The sequence below is a fragment of the Rousettus aegyptiacus genome, unplaced genomic scaffold, assembly GCF_014176215.1.
Source record: "Rousettus aegyptiacus isolate mRouAeg1 unplaced genomic scaffold, mRouAeg1.p scaffold_m13_p_12, whole genome shotgun sequence".
NCBI classification, from domain to species: domain Eukaryota; kingdom Metazoa; phylum Chordata; class Mammalia; order Chiroptera; family Pteropodidae; genus Rousettus; species Rousettus aegyptiacus.
The window spans coordinates 52,179,637-52,199,241 of record NW_023416287.1 but is presented as its reverse complement, the minus strand read 5'-3'; positions in this window follow the sequence as shown (position 1 = coordinate 52,199,241).

The window sequence follows — 19,605 nt, the reverse complement described above, 5'->3', positions numbered from 1 at the left end:
TGTTTTCTAGATCCATAAGCTTTATCAAGAGTACTTTTGAGGCTGAAGAGAGATCAGAGTTGGAATCTCTTCCCTATAAATTACTACCTATATGCTTTTTGGGATCCTTGGCTTTCAGAAAATTACATAAAAATGACCATAGTAATTGATGTGTTCTGTAAAAATGAAAGGAGATAGAACATGTAAAGTATTTCCCATATAGAACTTCAATACATGGTGGCTTGTATTGTTATGTATTTGATAACTATATTTTCTTATACTGGATAGATAAAAATGTTTTAATTTCCACAGAATATTTTAATCTCACATCGTTTTCTCCTTAGCTTGTTCTAAATCTATTGTTTGCTGATAAATGTAATCAAGGCATAGAGAAACACAAACTCAGTTCTCTGTTACAATAAAAATGCCAAATGCACAGGGACAAAAGCCAAAGAAAATGAAAACCTAATGGGAAAAGGAATCGAGCCATATATAATGAGAGGAAAAGGCAAAGACAGCTTATAAAACAGGCAGACAACCTAGCAAAGGTAGAGAGCAGGCTGGACTCAGATCAAGCTCAGCAGTAGACAGAGCTGTCAGGCAGCATTTAGGAGGCAGGAAATTATCAGGGACTGAAATATATTAGCTGGTATTTGTTTCCTAAGGTAAAACAAGCACACCTCTTATGGATCTGCTCTCCAGTGAAGGTGGAGTATTCTCACTGCCTTTCCATACCTCTTAGTGACTGACCCACTGTTTGATTTGTATAGTTAGGATTTCCATTATATGAATTAGATAAAATGTATATGTGTTTCTGTGCGTACCTACATGCACATACTCATATGCACTTAGGCATTTACACATGTGTGACATTTCTGCTATGTACATTGTAAATTTCTTCCAAAGTTAAATAACCTAAGTAATATTTCTTTCCATTTTAGCTGCTTTTACTGAGAACACTTCTACATGTTTCTATAGCATTAGTGGATGGAAAGTTGCTCGTTTCTTTCATAGTTCTTGAATGTTGGATTTTGATGAATGCTACAATATCTACACTGAAAACTGGAGAACAGAAAAACATCAGTTCCTACATTTGACTTTTCATCAAGCTTTGAATTGTTTTTCAAAAACTACTCCATGAAGACAGGTAAAATTGTTTTTAAAAATCAAAATGTGGGAAGTATACGGCACCATTATTATACTAGTACAAGTTTCTATCTGTCCAAAGAATAGTGTTCATTTAGAGATCTTCCTCTGTCCAGCAGCTTTTTTCTAAAATTAAATGTTCATTCAGTGTTCTTCTACCGAATAAAAGTTATTATGTCCTCACAATACAATTTTTTCAAACCTACTTTTAAATTCTATTCTGAAAAGAAAATTCACTAATACTTTATTACCATTGCAATTAATAAGCATTTGGTATACCACTTTTAAAAAAAACAGACTGTAAGTCCACTGGGCAAAGAATCCATTAAACTTAATGCTGGGGATAATTCATTCATTGTTGCTGCCCATTGAATTTAGACTAAATTATAGGACTGGTTATGAGATATCAGGAAGAAATATGTTAAAAGTAATAAAGAGGTTTTGGGTGTACTCAATTTAAGTTGACTTTTCTTGAGTAATCTTTTACTATAATTCTATTTTTTATAATATGTTCAGTAATTATTTTTGAAAAAAGTATTTTATTCAGTTTGTTTTGTTATAATCATATGTACTTTGTCTCACATATATCACTGAAACTTATCTCACTAAAGGTCATGCAAAAATGGATATGTGGAATAAACAGTTAATAAAAAATATTTCTGAAGGGGTCCAGATGTTAGACTTAGCAGGCTTTAAATTGAGTATTATAAATATGTACAAAGAACTGAAAGAAACTATTTGAAAGAATAAAAGTAAACCATGACAACTATGTCTTACCAAATAAATAACATTAATAAAGGCATAGAAATCTTTAAAATATATATATCAATTTTGAAGTTGAAAAGTAAAATAACTAAAATGTTTACTAGGTGGACTCAACAGTAGATTTGAGATGGTAGAAAAAAGAATCAGCGAATTTGAGGATAGGCCCATAGTGCTTATCCAGGATGAGGGACAAAAAGGAAAATGTAAAAAGAAAACAAAACAGAGCATCAGAGAGTTGTAGGACACAAGCAGGTATACAAAAATGTTCATAATGAGAGTCCCAGAAAGAGAAGGGAGAGAGAAAGAGGCAGGAAAAGTGTTTGAATGATTGGGAAAATTTTTCAAAATTTCAAAATTTTTCAAAAGTATTAATCTACATGTCAAAGTGGCTGAACAAACCACCTAGGTACATTATAATCAAATGGTTGAAAGTCAAAGACAAAGAATGTTTTGAAAGCACCAAAAGAAAGACTTATTATATACCAAAAATGTAGTATTTCAGAGTGGAAAGAAGGACCTAGATAGTAACTCAGATCCACATGAAGAAGGAAAAAAATACTGGCAAAATATTTACATAGGTAAATGTAAAAGACAGTATGACATTTTTAAAATCTTTTCTTTTTCTAATTGATTAAACAACAATTGCATGAAGCGATTACAAAAACGAGCTGATAGACTATGTAAAAGACACCATTTGTATGACAATAATAGCACAAAAAAAGGGAGAGACCTATGTCAGAGGAGCAAAGTTTCTATATACTATTGAAATTAACAGTAATCTAGAGTAGATTTCCTTAAATTAAGTTACATATTGTAATTTCCAGAGTAGCCATTAAGAAAATAACTCAAAAGTATAATAAAAAGAAAATTAAATAATTTTGAATTGTACACTAGAAAGTATATATTTAACACACATACACAAATGTAGTAATGGAGGAACACAGGAACAAAAAACAAAAAATATACATATCATGCAAACAGTAACAAAGGACACTGAGATGATTACACTAATATTGAACAAAATAAGATCTAAACAATATTATTAAAGACAAAGAGGGAAATTTTATAACAGAAGGGTGAATGCAGCAGGAAGAGATAACAATTATAAACATATATGCACCAAGCAATAGAGTCTGAAAATAAATGAAGCAAAAACTGATAAAATGGAAAGAAGAAATACACATTTCAGCAATAATAGTTAGAGACTTCTATACCTCATTCTAAAAAATGGACAAACCAACTAAGAATATCAGTAAGGATACACAAGACTTCAACATCACTGTAAATCAATATGATCTAACAGAAACCTAAAAGCAGCAGAATACACATTATTTTCAAGAACACAAGAGAAGTTCTCTAGGATGAAGCATACACTAGAACATAAAACAAACCTGAATAAATTTTAAAAGATGAAAATCATATAAACTATGAACTCTGGTCACAATGAAGTTTAATTAGATTTTAACAACAGAAGGAAACTTGGAAACTCCATGAATATTTGGAAATTAAACAAAAACACTCTAAACGATCCTTAAGCCAAAGACAAAACAGAACTAGAAACTATTTCTAACTGCATAAAAATAGAAAAGCTTAGATGTCAGCAGGATGGCAGAATAAGAGACCCTAGCCTCCATGCCACCAATGAAAAATAATTAGAGAGCTACCTACAACGGAAAGTAGTTCTGGGAGAACTAAGGAGTCCACTTAAGAAGCTGCAGAAATGCGGTGGAGGAGAATCCCAAGAATAAAAGCATAAAAAAGGTATGAATAACAATTTTATTTTTGCCTGGTGGTATCATCCTACCCCCCAGGTTGGCTCAGCACCAAGAGGGAACTCTCCAGCCTGAGAAAGAAGATTGAACCAGCTTCTCCACACTTTGAGACCATTTTACAAAGGACCCGCTTCAGTTTTACCCCACCTAGACCACTGGGGAGATCGGTATAGCTGAGACAGCTAAAAGAAAAGAGAAAGGGCAGGGGGAACCAGTTATTAACATGTGGTAGGAGCAACCGTGATCCTCCATAGCTTGCTCTACAGAGGAACCCAGCAACCTTCAACACTGAGGAACTGACAGCTTTTATGCATGTCATAAAACTCCCTTAAGCTTTAACCATTGAGGACCCTGCAGTATTTGCTTTTGTGGACACCAGCATTCTGCTCTGCAAAGAACCCTAGCAGATTTCACTGCTAAAGAAACCAACAGACAGCACAGCTACTACACACCCCTTATAGTTTTCACTGCTGAGCCCCTTCAGGTTTTCGCCTTTGTAGACTCCAGTTGCCTGAACCTCTGTGTCCCTCAACTAGAACTGCCTCGACCAGATCTGGATCCAGCTTGGCCACCATGAATGCAGCTAGTATTTACTCCTATCACTGGACCCCACCACATTTATGCCCATGGCTGGCCACTACAGCTATGCACCTGTACACCAGCAGCTTTAACTTCAGCAGTTGTCCATGATCATGCAGTTGCCCCAGCACCTACTGCTGACCCCAGCCATTGCCACCATGCATGTGACTTAGCTGCCCCCTGTTGCCACACACATCTATAGCTGGCACTTATCTGACTGTAAATGCACCACAAGTCCTGGCCACCACTGCTGCCTGCCTCAGTCTCTTGCTGTTGACCAAGAGGTATCACCAAAAACCACAAAAATGCATACAACTACCATGGACCCCTGTAGCTCTAGCTGCTGACGATCATGCAGTTGTTGATGTTGCAGACTCCAGACTCCTGAGCCAATGAGACACTGTGCCCCCTGGACTCAGAGTTGCCCCATGCCACTATGCTTTGTATCCTGTGCCACAAGACCTAGGGCCGTATTCTGCTCCCCCTTCCCATGCAGGTGAAGGTTTTTTCTTACCAAAGCTAGCCCAAAAAGTCTGGGAGACTTGACTGCTTCTTCAAATGCCCAGATATCTATACGAGGCTATAATGATCAGAAAGCATCAGGGAAACATGACACCACCAACAGAGCACAATAAACTTCCAGTAACCAACCCCAAGGAAATAAAGATCCATAAATTACCTCCAAAAAATTCAAAATAATTGTTCTAAAGAAACAACAGTCTACAAGAGAATACAGAAAATCAATTTAACAAAATCAGAAAAACAATTTAAAAAAATAAAATGAGAAGTTCAACAAAGAAAAACAAAAAAATTTGAACAGAATTTTTATTTTTCAATCATATCTCAATAAGGCTGGAAAAAATAAAAATATCAAAATGTAAAGAATTCAGTTAAAGTTCAAACATTTTATAGAGAAAAATTTATAGCTTTTTATACTTATGTTTATAAAGGAGAAAACTCAATAACCTATATATTCATCTTTAGTATTAAAAAAATAAAGGTAAACTTAATCTAAGTCAAGAAGAATAAAATGAGAATGATTAGAGTAGAAACCAATGAAATAGAAAACAAAAAAGAAAAAATCAATAAAATCAAACTTAGTTCTTTGAAAATATTAACAAATTGGCAACCATTAGCTAGATCAAGAAGAAAAAAAGACACAGGTTACCAAAATTAGGAATGAAAGAGGACCCATCATCACTACCTCTTCAAAAATTAAAAGAATTATAAGGGACTACTATGATTTGATGTTCATAATTTGACTACTTATAAAATTAGTAATTTCATAGATAAACAAAACTGACTCAGAAAGAAATAAAAAATCTTCATAGAAATATAACAAGAAATTGAATTAGGTATTTTAAATCTTTCTATATAGAAAAGCCCAGGCCCAGATGCCTTCACTGATGAATTCCATCAAACATTTTTAAATGAAATTATATGAATACTTGACAAATTCTTCCAGAAAATAGGGGAGAGGCATCCTAACTCCTTCTATGAGACGAGTATCACCCCCATATCAAAGCCAAAGATAACACAAGACAATAACATTATAGACCAATACTAGTCAGGAATGTACATGTTAAGGTCCACAACAAAGTGTTAGCATACTGAATTCACAATATATAAACAAATTGCATACAAGTATGATTTATCCTAGTAATATAAGGTGGTTTTAATATTTTAAAATCAATATATCATATGAATAAAGAACGAAAATCAAATGATTCTCTCAATAGATGCCACCAAAAAAATATAACACCTATTTATGATAAAATCTTTCAACAAACTTTGAATAGAATCAACCTTCATCAGTTGATCGAGGGCATTTAAAAATCTTGTTATCTTCACACTTAATGGCGAAAGAATGAAAGCTTTTATTCTAAGAATAAGAACAAAGCAAATATTCCTACCTTCTCCATTTTTAGATGTTGTATGGGGAGACTTTAATCATTGTAATCAGGCAAAAAAAAAGAGAAATGAAAGATCTAGTTTGGAAAGGAAGAAGTAATACTGTTGTTATTCTCAAACAGTATGTATATGGAAAGTCTTGAGGTGGAGAAAGGAGAAGAGAGGTAAGTGGGGCAAAAGGGGGTCAAATATGTGGTGACAGAAAGAAACCTAATTATGAGAGAACGCACAATGTAATATATATATATATATATATATATATATATATGCCTTACTGTTAAATTGTACACCAAAAATTTATTGGATTTCATTAACCAATGTCACCAAAAAATATTAAAAAAAAAAAAATCTTAAGTCACTAAAAACTACTGCAACCAATAAACAAATTCATCATGGTTGCAAAATGCCAGACCAACATTCAAAAATCAAACATTTTTTTATATACTAGCAATGAAAAATCTAAATAAGAAAAACAGCTCATTAACAGTAGCATCAAAAAGACTAAAATGCTTAATTATCAATTTAACAAAGGAAGTATAATACTTAGAAAAGTCCAAACATCGACCAGAGAAATTCAAAACACCCTATTAAATGGAGAGACAATTTATATTCATAGATCGAAAGACACATTTGTTAAGATGAAAACGTCCCTAAGTTTGTCTATAGATTCAATTTAATCCAGTAGACTTTTTGTAGAAATTTACAAGAGGATCCACAAATTTATATGGAATTGCGTAACACCAAGAATAATCAAAACTATTTTGGAAAACAAAGTTAGAGAACTTTCATCTCCTAAATCAAAATTTAAACTATAATTACTAAGTCAGCATGTTCTACTGGCACAAATAAGACATATGTCAATGGATCATTACTGAGATTCTATAAATAAATCCTTATATTTATCATCATTTGATCTTTGACAAAGATGCCAATTAAAATCATTGGGGAATGTACAGCCTTTTCAACAAATGGTGGTTGGATAATTGAATATCCACATGTAAATGATAAAGATAAGCCATTATCTCACACCAAACACAAAAATTGAACCAAAATGGATTGCACATTTAAATGTCAGAAGTAGAACAATAAGAATTTAGAAGATAACATAGCAAGAAACTATCTAAGACTATAGGTTAGGCAAATATTTATTTTATATAATATCAAAGGCATGATCTATAAGGCATAAATTAATAATTTGAACATCAAAAATAAAAACTTTTATCTTTCAAAAGTACTATTAAGAAAGTGAAAATAAAAAAGTATTTGTATAACATATTTTATATAGGACTGACTGTCCAAAATATACAGTCTTATAATTTAACAAGATAACAATAAAAGGGCAAAGAATTTTAATAGAAATTTCAAAGAATATGTATATCTATGAATGGCTAATAAACATAAAGATATTCAACATCATTAGTCATAAGCTAAAATCAAATTAAAACCAGTAGAACAACTATAGAAAAAGACAGACAATAACATGAGCTGGTGAGGAATGGATAAAAAGAAACCTTGGTACAATGGTGGTGGAAAAATAAAATAGTTCAGCTACTTTGGAAAGAGTTTGGAAGTTTTTTAAAAGTTAAATATAAATTCACCATAAGAACCAGCAATAAAAACATATCCACATAACAACTTACACACAAATGTTCTTATTAGCATTAATTTTAATAGCCACAAAAAAAAACCTATAAATTTTCAACACCTAAATTCCCACCACACTATTGATAACAGTGAAAAAAATGGTACCCTTGAAATGAGTAAAATATATGATATGTAAAACATGCTCAATAAAGTTTTTAAATAATTGATTTAGCAGTAAACGTGCTCTACCCTTTAAACTTCTATGATGCTGAAAGGAAATTTGCTTTGGCCCTGAACAGAATAACAGGGTGAAAATTTCCTTGAGAATTATGACTTTAAGCTTGTCCTCATATGTGTATCAGCCCAAATGTGCTTGCAATAAATAAACCTTAAACAATGAATTAAGTTCAAAATTGTTCCTTGCTAATACTTTCCTGGGCACCTGATAGAAGCAAATATAAATGAATTATCCTATACTCAAATTAATCTCTAAAATATTTTTAATAGCAATGAACAGCTTAGTAAAAAATCACCAAGCACACAAGGAAACAAGGCACTATTAGTGATAACCCACAGACTAAAGAAAGCAAGCTATGAAAGTTTGAGATTTTTAATAATCAGGTTATAAAATTGCTATGCTTATTATATGTAATAAAGGAACTTAAAAACATGCAGACACATTATCAAGAATCACCAAGCTTATCTGAAAAATAATTTTTATAAATTAAAATTATAATACAATTAAAATCTCAATAGAGAATTTGAATAGCACATTAAACGCACCTGAAGATACAAATAGTAAACTTGAAATACCAAAAGAAATTGCTTTGCACAGAGAAAAAGAGATAGAAAATAGGAAAAGTTACAGGACTTGAAAATAATGTTCATTTAGAGTTTTGGAAGGGAAAGGGGTAAGAATGGGATAGATATAATATTTGGAGAGGTAGGGCCTCTGTAGATGTATTGCAAAAATTGCTGCGATTCTTCACCCCTTCCTGTATGTATGTATTTTGTTATGTTCATTTGGAGAGATTCTCATCAAGAGAAGGAATTCTTCTACCCATCCTTTGAAAAAGAATGGCCTCTTGACTACTTTGGCCAACAGAAGGCACTATAATTGACAGTATGACTGTCCTGAGTCTAGGCTTTAAGAAGTCTTATGTGATCCTACTCTTCCTTGCAGAACTTTGCCACTGTCATATATGTATGGAAAAGTTTGGCTTCTGGCCCATGAGAGTCCATATAGAGGAAAATCAAGTTGTCTCAGCAATGGCCACCTTAGGCAAGCCTGGAGCCAGCTGATCCCCAAACATGTGAGATAATCCAGTTAAGACCATCAAAGCAGATGACTTGTCCCATTCCTAAAGATCCATAAATGAGCCCAGCCAAAATAAACTAGAAGATTTACAAACAAATCTCTGTAGACTTCAAAGCAAGAAAGCGTACATTATGAGCTTTCAAAATTGACTACGATGGTATCCAGGCATAAAAGTGTCAGCTGATTGCTCTCAGCAGTATATGATATAAAAGTGAAATAAATAGATGCAAGTATAATTTAGAAATACAGGGATTTTCTATACATTACTTGGTTGAAAAATAGATATGCTTTCCATCTCCAGTCTTAGTATAATTTCTCAATGTCATATGAGGCCTGAGGACTCTAAAATCCAGTCAAGAGTGTGGCTCTAACACCCTTTTTAAAAAAAAAAAACTCTGAAAGAATTAAGGTTTGTTTGGTAGGTCTTTTCAGTTAGATGATAGGTATTCTAGAAAATTTTAGGGCATAGCTACATTAAAGCCTACTACCAACACAGCAGTAATATGTCCAGAAGGAGGCATATTTCAAAAACAATTTTGGGTATAGTACTTGGAGAATATAAGCAGACATGTAGTATGTCTCCAGAATTTTTAAGTAACTTGAATTGGCAAAAGAACACCAAGTCTGGACTAAAAGAGACTGAGTGTTCAAATTCCAATAAGACTTCTGGTCTCCCCATCTTGCTATGAGCAAGAGGCAGGTTAAGAAAGCTACTCAACTATCAAAATTAGTCATTCTTTAGAGATGGTCAAGAAGGTTAAGAGAAAAGTATGGGTGCCTCAGAAGGAAGATACAAGTAATCAGAAATTAGAATTTATACCCATTAGTAGGACATAAGATTGATTTTTTAAAAATATACTTAAATGTTCTTGAAATCACCATTTACAGGATCTAACAGAGGAGATAATTTAGATAGTAAATCTTATAGCATTTTTTAATAAATACACTTAAACACAGTAACAGACAAGTCATAATTTGGTCCATTCATTCATATTATCATTACTGGATTAGCTTACAAGTTCACCATGAATGTTTCCACTGAAAATATTTTTAAGAATTATCACTCTAATAGATTACTGTTTATAGTGGTAGGATACTGTCCAACATCACTTCTCTTGACCTTAAATTTATGTCTACTACACCACAAGTTACCTTTATCACACAATAAAGTGATATAAGTACAGAGAAAGCCCTAATTCTCTTCATTTGAATACAAAAGAGATGTTGTTCTATTGTTTGCAATACGAGGCTTTTCTATTTCCTATAAAATATGTAGATATTTTAAAAATATGGATGTACATTTTTTAGACAAAATTATATATTTCTTGATAAAATATCACCCAGAAAATAGGATTCCTTTTTTTTTAATACAATAAACCATAAAACTTAAAATTCACTAATTGTAAAAAAAAAAAAAAAGTAATCAATGGCACAGAATTCACTCATCTTAAAATTTATTCCACACCATGCTCTATAATGTAGTTCTTGTGTTAAGAATATAACTTAGATGTTTTTTTTATCCTCACAATAAACCCTAGTTTATAATGCTATTATATGAAATCATAATCAATAGATAAAAAAGTGAAAGCTAGTTACAGGATTTGTTTCAAAATGAAGATTATACTATAAAATCAGTTGCCAAACAACTCCATAGAGTTTGTTGCACTCTACTATTACTGAAATTCTATAAAACAATCATATTTACCTAAAGAAACCAAAAATGTGATGATACCCTAAATGATTATGACTCTGGGGACTGAATATTTTTATCTTTTTGCTAAATGCCTAAATATTTGATGGTTTGTGATAACATGGAGCGAATTGAACAAATTTAGTTATTTCTAAAAACCTACAACAGTGTAACAACTATGTATTCATTTTTGAATAATTTCTCAAGCTAGTTTTTACAATTTGAGTAACAAATATGATCCCCTTTCATAAATGGCAATACGATCTAGAGCAGAGAGTCCTCAACTGGAGGCAAAATGATGTTTCATTAAGACTGTTACTTATAGGCTGCTTTTTAACTCTAAAAACCATAACCTCAAAGAGAAGGAATATCCTACTTGTTCAACTGAGAGGTTGCTATGATGATTAAATGTGATGATTTATGTAAAAGATAATCATTTGTAAATTAGTATGGAAGAGTAAAATAGAAAAAAATCCAAGGCAATAAGTAAACTGTTTTTGCAGTTTAGTTGTAACAAACAATAGTTTGAATTCAGTGCGGAGAAGTGCAGCAGAGAGAGGGAGTTTAGGGAGAGAACAAAAGGAGAAAAGCCTAGCTCATAGCCTCTGGATATAAATTTGGAGGAAAAGGTGTTAATTGAAACACAAACAGAAAATGTCAATTAGATTGAGACTCCTTGAGATTAATATCTAAGTATAATCTTTTTATTTCTTATATTGCCTAGTATACAGTATTTTCCATGCTGTAGGCATTCATTCTTGTTTTATAGAAAACAGAGCCCACGTTTTATTTGGAAGGTATAAACTTAAGGCTTTAGCAATATCTTAAAAGTTTTACTTTACATGAAAAAAAAAATCTAATCTACAACCATGCCACCCTGAACGTACTGGATCTCATCTGATCTTGGTAGCTAAGCAGGGGCGAGCCTGGTTAGTATGTGGATGTAGAACACGTAGGAACACCAAGTGCTGTAAATGTAAAAAAAAAAAAAAAAGAAAAAGAAAAAAGAAAAACAAAAAATAACTGAAGTTAAAGGAACTGAGTTTCCTACCAATAATGTACCAGCTGTTTCTCGTTACCAGTGTTCTGATCCGACTTTTAATTCCACCAACACACAAAGCCCAAAAAACTAATCTCTCCTACACAATTTGGATAACAGAGTTTACTGTTTAAATTTTCCTTATATCTCCCTAATTTCTTACAGTTTTGCCTCTTCTTTTGACCAATTTACTTCCTATACAACTGACCTCAGTGCTTCAGTTTTTGAAAACTATACCTGCTACCTAGCTCAATTCACCCAATAAATTAATGAAAGTTTTTAAGCAAGAGAGGAGTTTTGATCAGCACTAAGAAATTCATTTTTGTATAGGAAAAAAGATAATATTTTTGCCAATACTGTTGCTATGCAACCACTATAATATGACAACTAGCACTAAAATGAAATATGACTTCATAAGTGGAGGATGGTTTTCAAAGACCATGGTTAGAGATTGTTACTCAAAGCCAGCACCTGCTAGAACCTTCTAAATGGAATAAACTGGAGAGAAAGACAAGGCCTTTATAAGAATTTTATAGAATTTTTCTTTAAAAAGGAAGTCCAAGTGCAGACCCATGGAGTTGTTTTTTTTTAATTCTATAATTAACACAGGCATTCCACCTAGAATGCACAACTAATTATGATTAAAGCAATAATAGGCCACCTATACCAGTTATAATGCAAAAAGAGACATTACTATTTAGATTTCTTAAACATAAACTGTAACTGGGATAGAAGGCACATTTTTGGTAATGGAGGGAATATGATTATAAAAATAACTCTATAGTTCCTCTATGAAACAGTATAAAACCCAGTCATTTGAATATTTGCTGAACATTTTTTAAAAGAATGTATTAGACTAAGAAATGTTAGAAAGTCTAATAATGGAATAAAGTATTACAGAAAATATTTCTTGGTGTTACTTTCTATGAGACAAAGTGATCTCTATCACTCTTAACTTTTTCTTCTTTTTTGAGGGGTGCCAAAGTATACCCTGTAAATTCGCATCTGAATGAATAACTTTTCTCCCTCCTTTAGGAGGAAAGTAATTATAGGGTTTATATTAGGGTTCTCTGGAGAATCAGAACATATAGGATATATATAAGCTCTCCATTTTAAATATACAAAGCTAAGAGTCATTTTGAAAATTTCTTCCAGCTTTTATTTCGTAAGTTGCCCCTGAACTACCACTACACTTATAATCCTTAATAAAACTTCACAAAAGTGTCAATGACTCATTTGGATGAAATTGTTAATGATTAGAGATAAAAAATTTACCTTAATTCATTAAAAAGCATAATCATTGTATTTATTGGTTTTTAGACAGAAATTCTCAGTATCAGTAACACCAAAATATGCTCTTTAGAAACAAAATTCTAGATTTAAAAAAAGTGAGCCAAGCTAAATATAACATTTCCAATTTCTACCCAATACAACCTACAAAGCTGATTATAAATTTTATGATACAGTAATAAATGAATACTAGCTATAACACAGAACACTAAGAATGGACATGTGCCAAATAGCCAGAATATGCAAAAATTCTAAATTTATGGAATTATTGCTATTGGTTTAATATATGATTATGCATCATTAATCCAGAAAATCAATTTAAAAACCTTTAGAACTATAACTAGTTTAGTAAGTTGTCATATATAATATAGTCATTACTAGATTTATCCTATATCAACAAATAATTCTAAGATAAAACAAATATTTTTCATTCACAGAAGCAAAAAATAATACATGAAATATCTAGAATTAGCAAGAAAAATGTACGATTCTTATGAAAAAAACTATAGACCTTAATTGGAAGATGCAAAGAGATCGAATATATTAAGATAGACGTTTTTCCCCAGAAGGATTAAATATTATTTAAAATCAGTACTTCTCAAAGTAACATAATGGTTTAATTCAATCATGATGATATTTTCATGGACTTGAAAAAATTATTTTAAAGTTTATTTGGAAAAACAAGTATAATAATAATTTAAAAAATCTGAAACGAGAATGATATGATAGCAAGTTACCCACAAAAAAGTAAAACATAAAACTAACACAAATAATATGGAATTTCTGCAAAACATGGCACAAAAATAAAACAGGATAGATATCTTGAAACATAGCAGAACTCAGTAATAGGATACAAGTTAAAAAGGACCCCATCACAAAACAATTGGGCTAGATTATTACAAAAGAGTTAGGGGAAAATAATAATCAAATTTAAGTTTTATACTTTAACAAAGAGTTAAATATAAAGAAAAAATGGAAAAACACATATATTTTACTCATCTTTGGATGGGCAAAGAGTTCTTAAGCACATTAAAAATGAAAGAAAACACAAAGGAAACTACAGTAAATGTCTAAGTAAAAATTTAAATGTTATGTTTACCAAATAAAGGCTGTCTTCACCAACTTTTCACTGTTGTCTTGTCTAGCCTATGTCTGACATTAGAAAGCCAGGCTGAAATAACTTACCCCATTTCCAGCTCTTCATGATCTGTCCTTCTGACATTTTGACTCCGAACCTTGCTTGTCAGACTTGTTTCCTGAGCTCCAGTACGTTGGAAGGCTGTGTCTCTCTCCTTCACTTCGGTAGTTACCTTCACCAATGCAAAAAACCTAGGCACGCCTTTAAGTTAGCGGTAGAATCCAGGTTTTTTCAATAATGCCTGGCTATAAATTGCTGATACTAACTCGATTCAGGTGTTACTGATTTGACACGCCAAACTGCCATGCATCTTGTTGGTTGATTTACTGCAACAATCCTGAGGAATCCACAGGGGAACCTTTCCCTTTTTGTCTCCTGACATTTGGTTTCAAACTAGAATTATGAATCCCACCATTTTAAATGTTGCTTTAATTCCTTCCAGACACTTAGACAGCCTTTAGAGCTTTTACCTCTCAATACCAATAGCTCTTGCTCAAAACAGGCCACTTCTGCAGCAATTTAGGGGCCTATTCTAAGCATTCTCTCTATCTTTATCCCTCACCTCAAAGACGGCACAATCCATTCATTATCCTCACCTGCAGTTCAAAAGACTTTGTTATCACCTGACCCACATTGTCAACCCGGAATCCAGGAAGTTTAATTGCAGCTGGAGGGGTAGGGGAATGACTCTGATGTGAAAGCAGGTTTGCCACTTACTTGTTGATAATTTAAATTGAGGCGCAAATAAATACTGCCTCTAAGGTCTGAACACACAAATGGCAATTCTACAAATATAAACCAAGAATTTGGCTCATAATCTTTTAACCGTAAGATAAATCTATGGCTCTTTTATAGTGTAGGGGAAAGGGTATCAATTCCTCTATTTCTCTTTCCACTTGAACACCTCGAGTTTATCCTTCGCTGCTATTGCCACACACCATGATGTTACTCTGGCTTCTGTGGAGCAGGGGACCATGACTTTCTTATGTCAATTATAGGTTTGGCCACTGCTTCCCCCTGTTACACAGCTCAACCCAAAGAAATTTCAAATAGGTTATAACTGAAAAATTTCATCCCAATACAGACTGTATAAAATAGCATGCCATATTCTTAGACCCTCAAAACAACTTCATGTGCACATTTCTAGGCCAGTGGAATGTGCTGTGTGTATGCCCCTTCCCTTTTTCCAGTCTCTCCTTCCCCCATATGCCTCTGCACCTATTTATACAGCAATTTATACATGAAGGCAGAAACTGTCATGTTCACCTGTGTATCTGTTGAATAGACTATGGCATTCAGAAAATATTAGTTGAATTTATTAATTATATAGACTCCATTTGCAAAAAGCTTCTCTGTCATCAATTACAGACATCTGGACTGGAGATTCTCTAGTTAGCATAACGAAGGAAGGGTTAACATTGATTTGGGAAAGAAATGGTATTAAGGGACAGAAAGATGACTACAGAGAAAACCTATTTTGAGACATAATTTGAATGACTCTTAGAGGAGAAAGGTTGAAAGTAGAAATGGATTGCTTTGATTTAATTAATTCTCAGAATGGTGAGGTCATCTATTTTTACCTCCATTGTCCTAAGAGTAAAATTTGTCTACTCCTCAGAATGTGAATCTTTTGGCCTCTACCAGCCTTTGCCCTTATTTGCTCTATCAAAATCTTCATAATTTTATTCATTTATGTATAATGCACAGAACCTTTTAGAAAGACTTCCTTCCTAAGATTACGGTAATTTTAAAATGTTTTTCTTTTGTTTACAAGCACAACAGCATCCTGAACTTTATTTTGATTGAGTCCATAGGTGTTACAGTTTCATTTGGATTTTCATGATATATATTTCCTATGCTTTGTCCCTTTATCTGTGGGCATGACTGTAGAATTAGACTATAGTACTTTAAAGTAAACAATTTCTCCTTTTGTTTATTAAACTAAAATTGTACTAACTTTTGGGTTCTTTATTTTCTTTGAAATAGATTCCTAAAATTTAAATTTTTACAACCAATCACAATTTTAAATTATCATGTTTTCATGGTAGATAGAGATTATCCAGGAAATCTTTTATTAAAGTAATAAAAACAATATTAACCTAGAATTTACAGAATGACTTTCATGAAAATTATTCTTAGCAATAATTATAATATTTTGGTCATATCCACTACAATGTAATTTAAATATTTGCTTTTGTAAATTGATTTTGTCTTATGTTCACTGCCATGATTTATTCATTTTTTGATGTCAGTGTCTACCTATATTTACAAAAAAAAAAATCTCAAGAATATGACCTATTATCTAAAACTTATCCATTTCCTCTCAAACTCTTAAAAAATATTTCTTCGAAACACACATTTAGTGTAACAACGCTAGATTTTTAGTTTGCTTTAAGTAACATTAAAATATTAGTACAAAAAGTGATACTGATGACTTGGGGGTGGGGAAAGGTAAGATAAAATACATATATAAATATCCACGGGTCCTTTTCAATGAAATCTGACAACCTGTAATATTTTTCAATAAGACTGTAATTTTTAAACACCATGAGTTTTTTTCTATTCATTTTTTCTTTCTAGAAGAAGGTAAATATCTGAAAAGAAGCTTTTAAAAATACTTTGTTGGTTAATTGCATACTATGGGATGGTTACTTGTGACAGTATCCTGATGAATTTTTCAACAACAAAATATATATTTTGAAAATTGAAAAAACTTGCAAAAATGGTGATAGAAGATGCAAAACATGTTTAGGAGTTTCAAAGATTAATTAGATATAGATGGAAGCTTTGAGATTGATTTTCTTAACACAAAGCTTCAAATAATAAAAACATGGCATATTGTATTGGCTAGGATTTTTAAAGCTGAACTATAATCGACAATTTGAAAAGTCTGCTGAGGCCTGAGAATAGTTATTGGGCTTGTCAGCTTTATGGACTTGATGTATTCAAAGTCTGCAATTGATTTCAGGGAATTTTTGTACACCGTTTTGGAAAACTCAGGTATTTCACATTCCTAGTGTGATGTAAGTGGCTTAGAAATAGGCTGAAAGGATAAAGATGAAATAATTCAATATTCTTACCCCGAGTATGCTTTCTTTTGAGAAGCCTCCATTGTATTTCTTCTGTGAAATTCTGTAATTTCTGGAAGCAATGTCCTAGAATATATTCCTAACCAAATATTTTCAATACTTTATAAAATTTAAGTTGAAATAGTAAAAAAACACACAAAACAACAACAACAAAAAACCGGTAGTTTTGACAAACCTAACTGCCAATTTTCTAGGTAGGAAAGAATATGTAAAATGTCTTCTGGTCTATTCTTACCTTTAATATCCTGTAAGAAATGACTTTATGTCTTTTAAAAGTAGGAAAACTGTAATTTAAAAAGGCTGGTGTTAGATAAATGTTAATCTCTCTGAACCTCATTTATCTCGTTAATAAATGGGGACATATACTATCCCTACCTTATTTCTCAGGGTATTAAAAAGCTTGTATGAGCTCCCCTATAAATGGTGTGCAGAGGATGATGTCAGTAACATTGAAAGTAAGAGAGATAGAAGGAGAGAACCCAGAATATAGTATCATTGAGTTCAAGCTGAAAAAATAAGAGGCCTCTCAAATCTATAGACTCTTAGCACTAATCTCAGACTGGTTGCCAGTTAGAGGAAAAATAGGTGTAGAATGTATAGAGACCTAGCATAGAGATCCGGCTGTCCCATGTAGGTAAATGTGAACCCTGTACAATCTTCACAATGACAATATATATGATTTTATTGTGCATTTTTGTTTGTTTATTTGCTTTTTCTAGATATTTTACAATGGATAGAATTTGATTTTATACTGAAGAAAAAAACTTATTTATGTCAAAAATATAATGGAAAGAGCAACTCTTATAGGGTTGTTATAAGAATTAAATAAAATGCTATAATAAAACACCATGGAAATGTGACTGTATTTTTTATTAGAATGGTGAAGAATTCTCGTAATAATATTAGCCAAACTTCATTGTTGGAGAGGTGAGCAAGCGGATCTTTAAAGATGAAGTTATTTAAGTGATTCTCTTCTTCGTACTGTTTCCAATGTATCACACTATTAGGAACATTGCAGACATAGAACTTGGAGAATCAGATCTGAAAAAGTAACTTTTGTGAGTGACAAGGAAGGGAGTGCCATAGGTTGGCCCAAATGAGCTGAACCCTGGTGTTTGCTCCTCTTGAATCAACTAAGTAGGGTGTACTTAGTAGCTAATGGCAACAGGAAGTCTAGAGAAAGGAAGAAAATAAAAAGAAAAAGAGAAGAAAAAAAAAAAAACACCCCTGCTGATTTGGAACAGAAGCAAGTTTGGAAGCTAAACAAGAAAATAAAAAAATAAAAAAAAATGAGAGAAGAGAAAGGAAGTGGAAAAGAAGGAAAAGGAAGGGAGAAAGACAAAAATTAGGCTCCTCTTGCTGGTGTGTCTGTTATCTAACAGGTATTTGTATAGTATAGTACAGAGAAGAGAAATTTGGAAGTGGGAGCTGAATTTGAATCCTGACTCCACCCAATATGAGATACTTAAAACCATTGTATAACAGTGTCATTTTCTCTATTAATCATTTTTGCTTTTATCAGATATGAATTGCATACCAATTATGTGCCAGGTGTTGTAGCCATTATTTGATTTATTCCTGCACCCGCCCCCCACCTCCCACCTCTAATTCTCCAAAGCCTCTCTGTATATCACTAATTTATAGAAGAGGACCCTCAAACTTAGCAAGTTTAAGAAATTTACCCAACGTCACAAAGTAAGTTGGGATTGAAATCCTGGTCAGCCATCCTCCAAAGCTCATGATTTTCACCATATCATGTTGCTTGTCTTGTTTCAGAGCAACAATAACAAGTCCTACAAATATTCGACTCTATGAAATACGAATTGTCAGTGAAGTATAGAAAGCTATATGATTACTGTATTTCAAGTGTCTAACACTTAAATACTCAATAATTACTGACTGATTTTTATTGCTCCTGCCTTTTCTTCTTTCCTTTCTTCCTCTCTTCTTCCTTTCTTCCTTCTTCTTTCTTCCTTTCTTTTTTCTTTTTTTCTCTTCCTTTTTGTGCATTGCTTAATAATTTTTCCATGTAATATTTCTTTCTCTTTTTTTTTCTGTGTATGTATCTTTTTAACTATGACATGACTATTTTTGAGACAAGTTCATTTGCTCATAATGAGCAATTATAATAACTTATCGTCAGGTCTATTTTTATTTTGTATTTTTTCTTTCTATTTTTATGCTTATTTATATTTTTCTGTTGTTTGTTCTATACCGATTTGGCTGTAGATATTTTCTCTTGATTTAAAAAATAGATGTTTTAAATAATTTTTACTGAATTACTTCCTTTTTTCAAAACCATTTT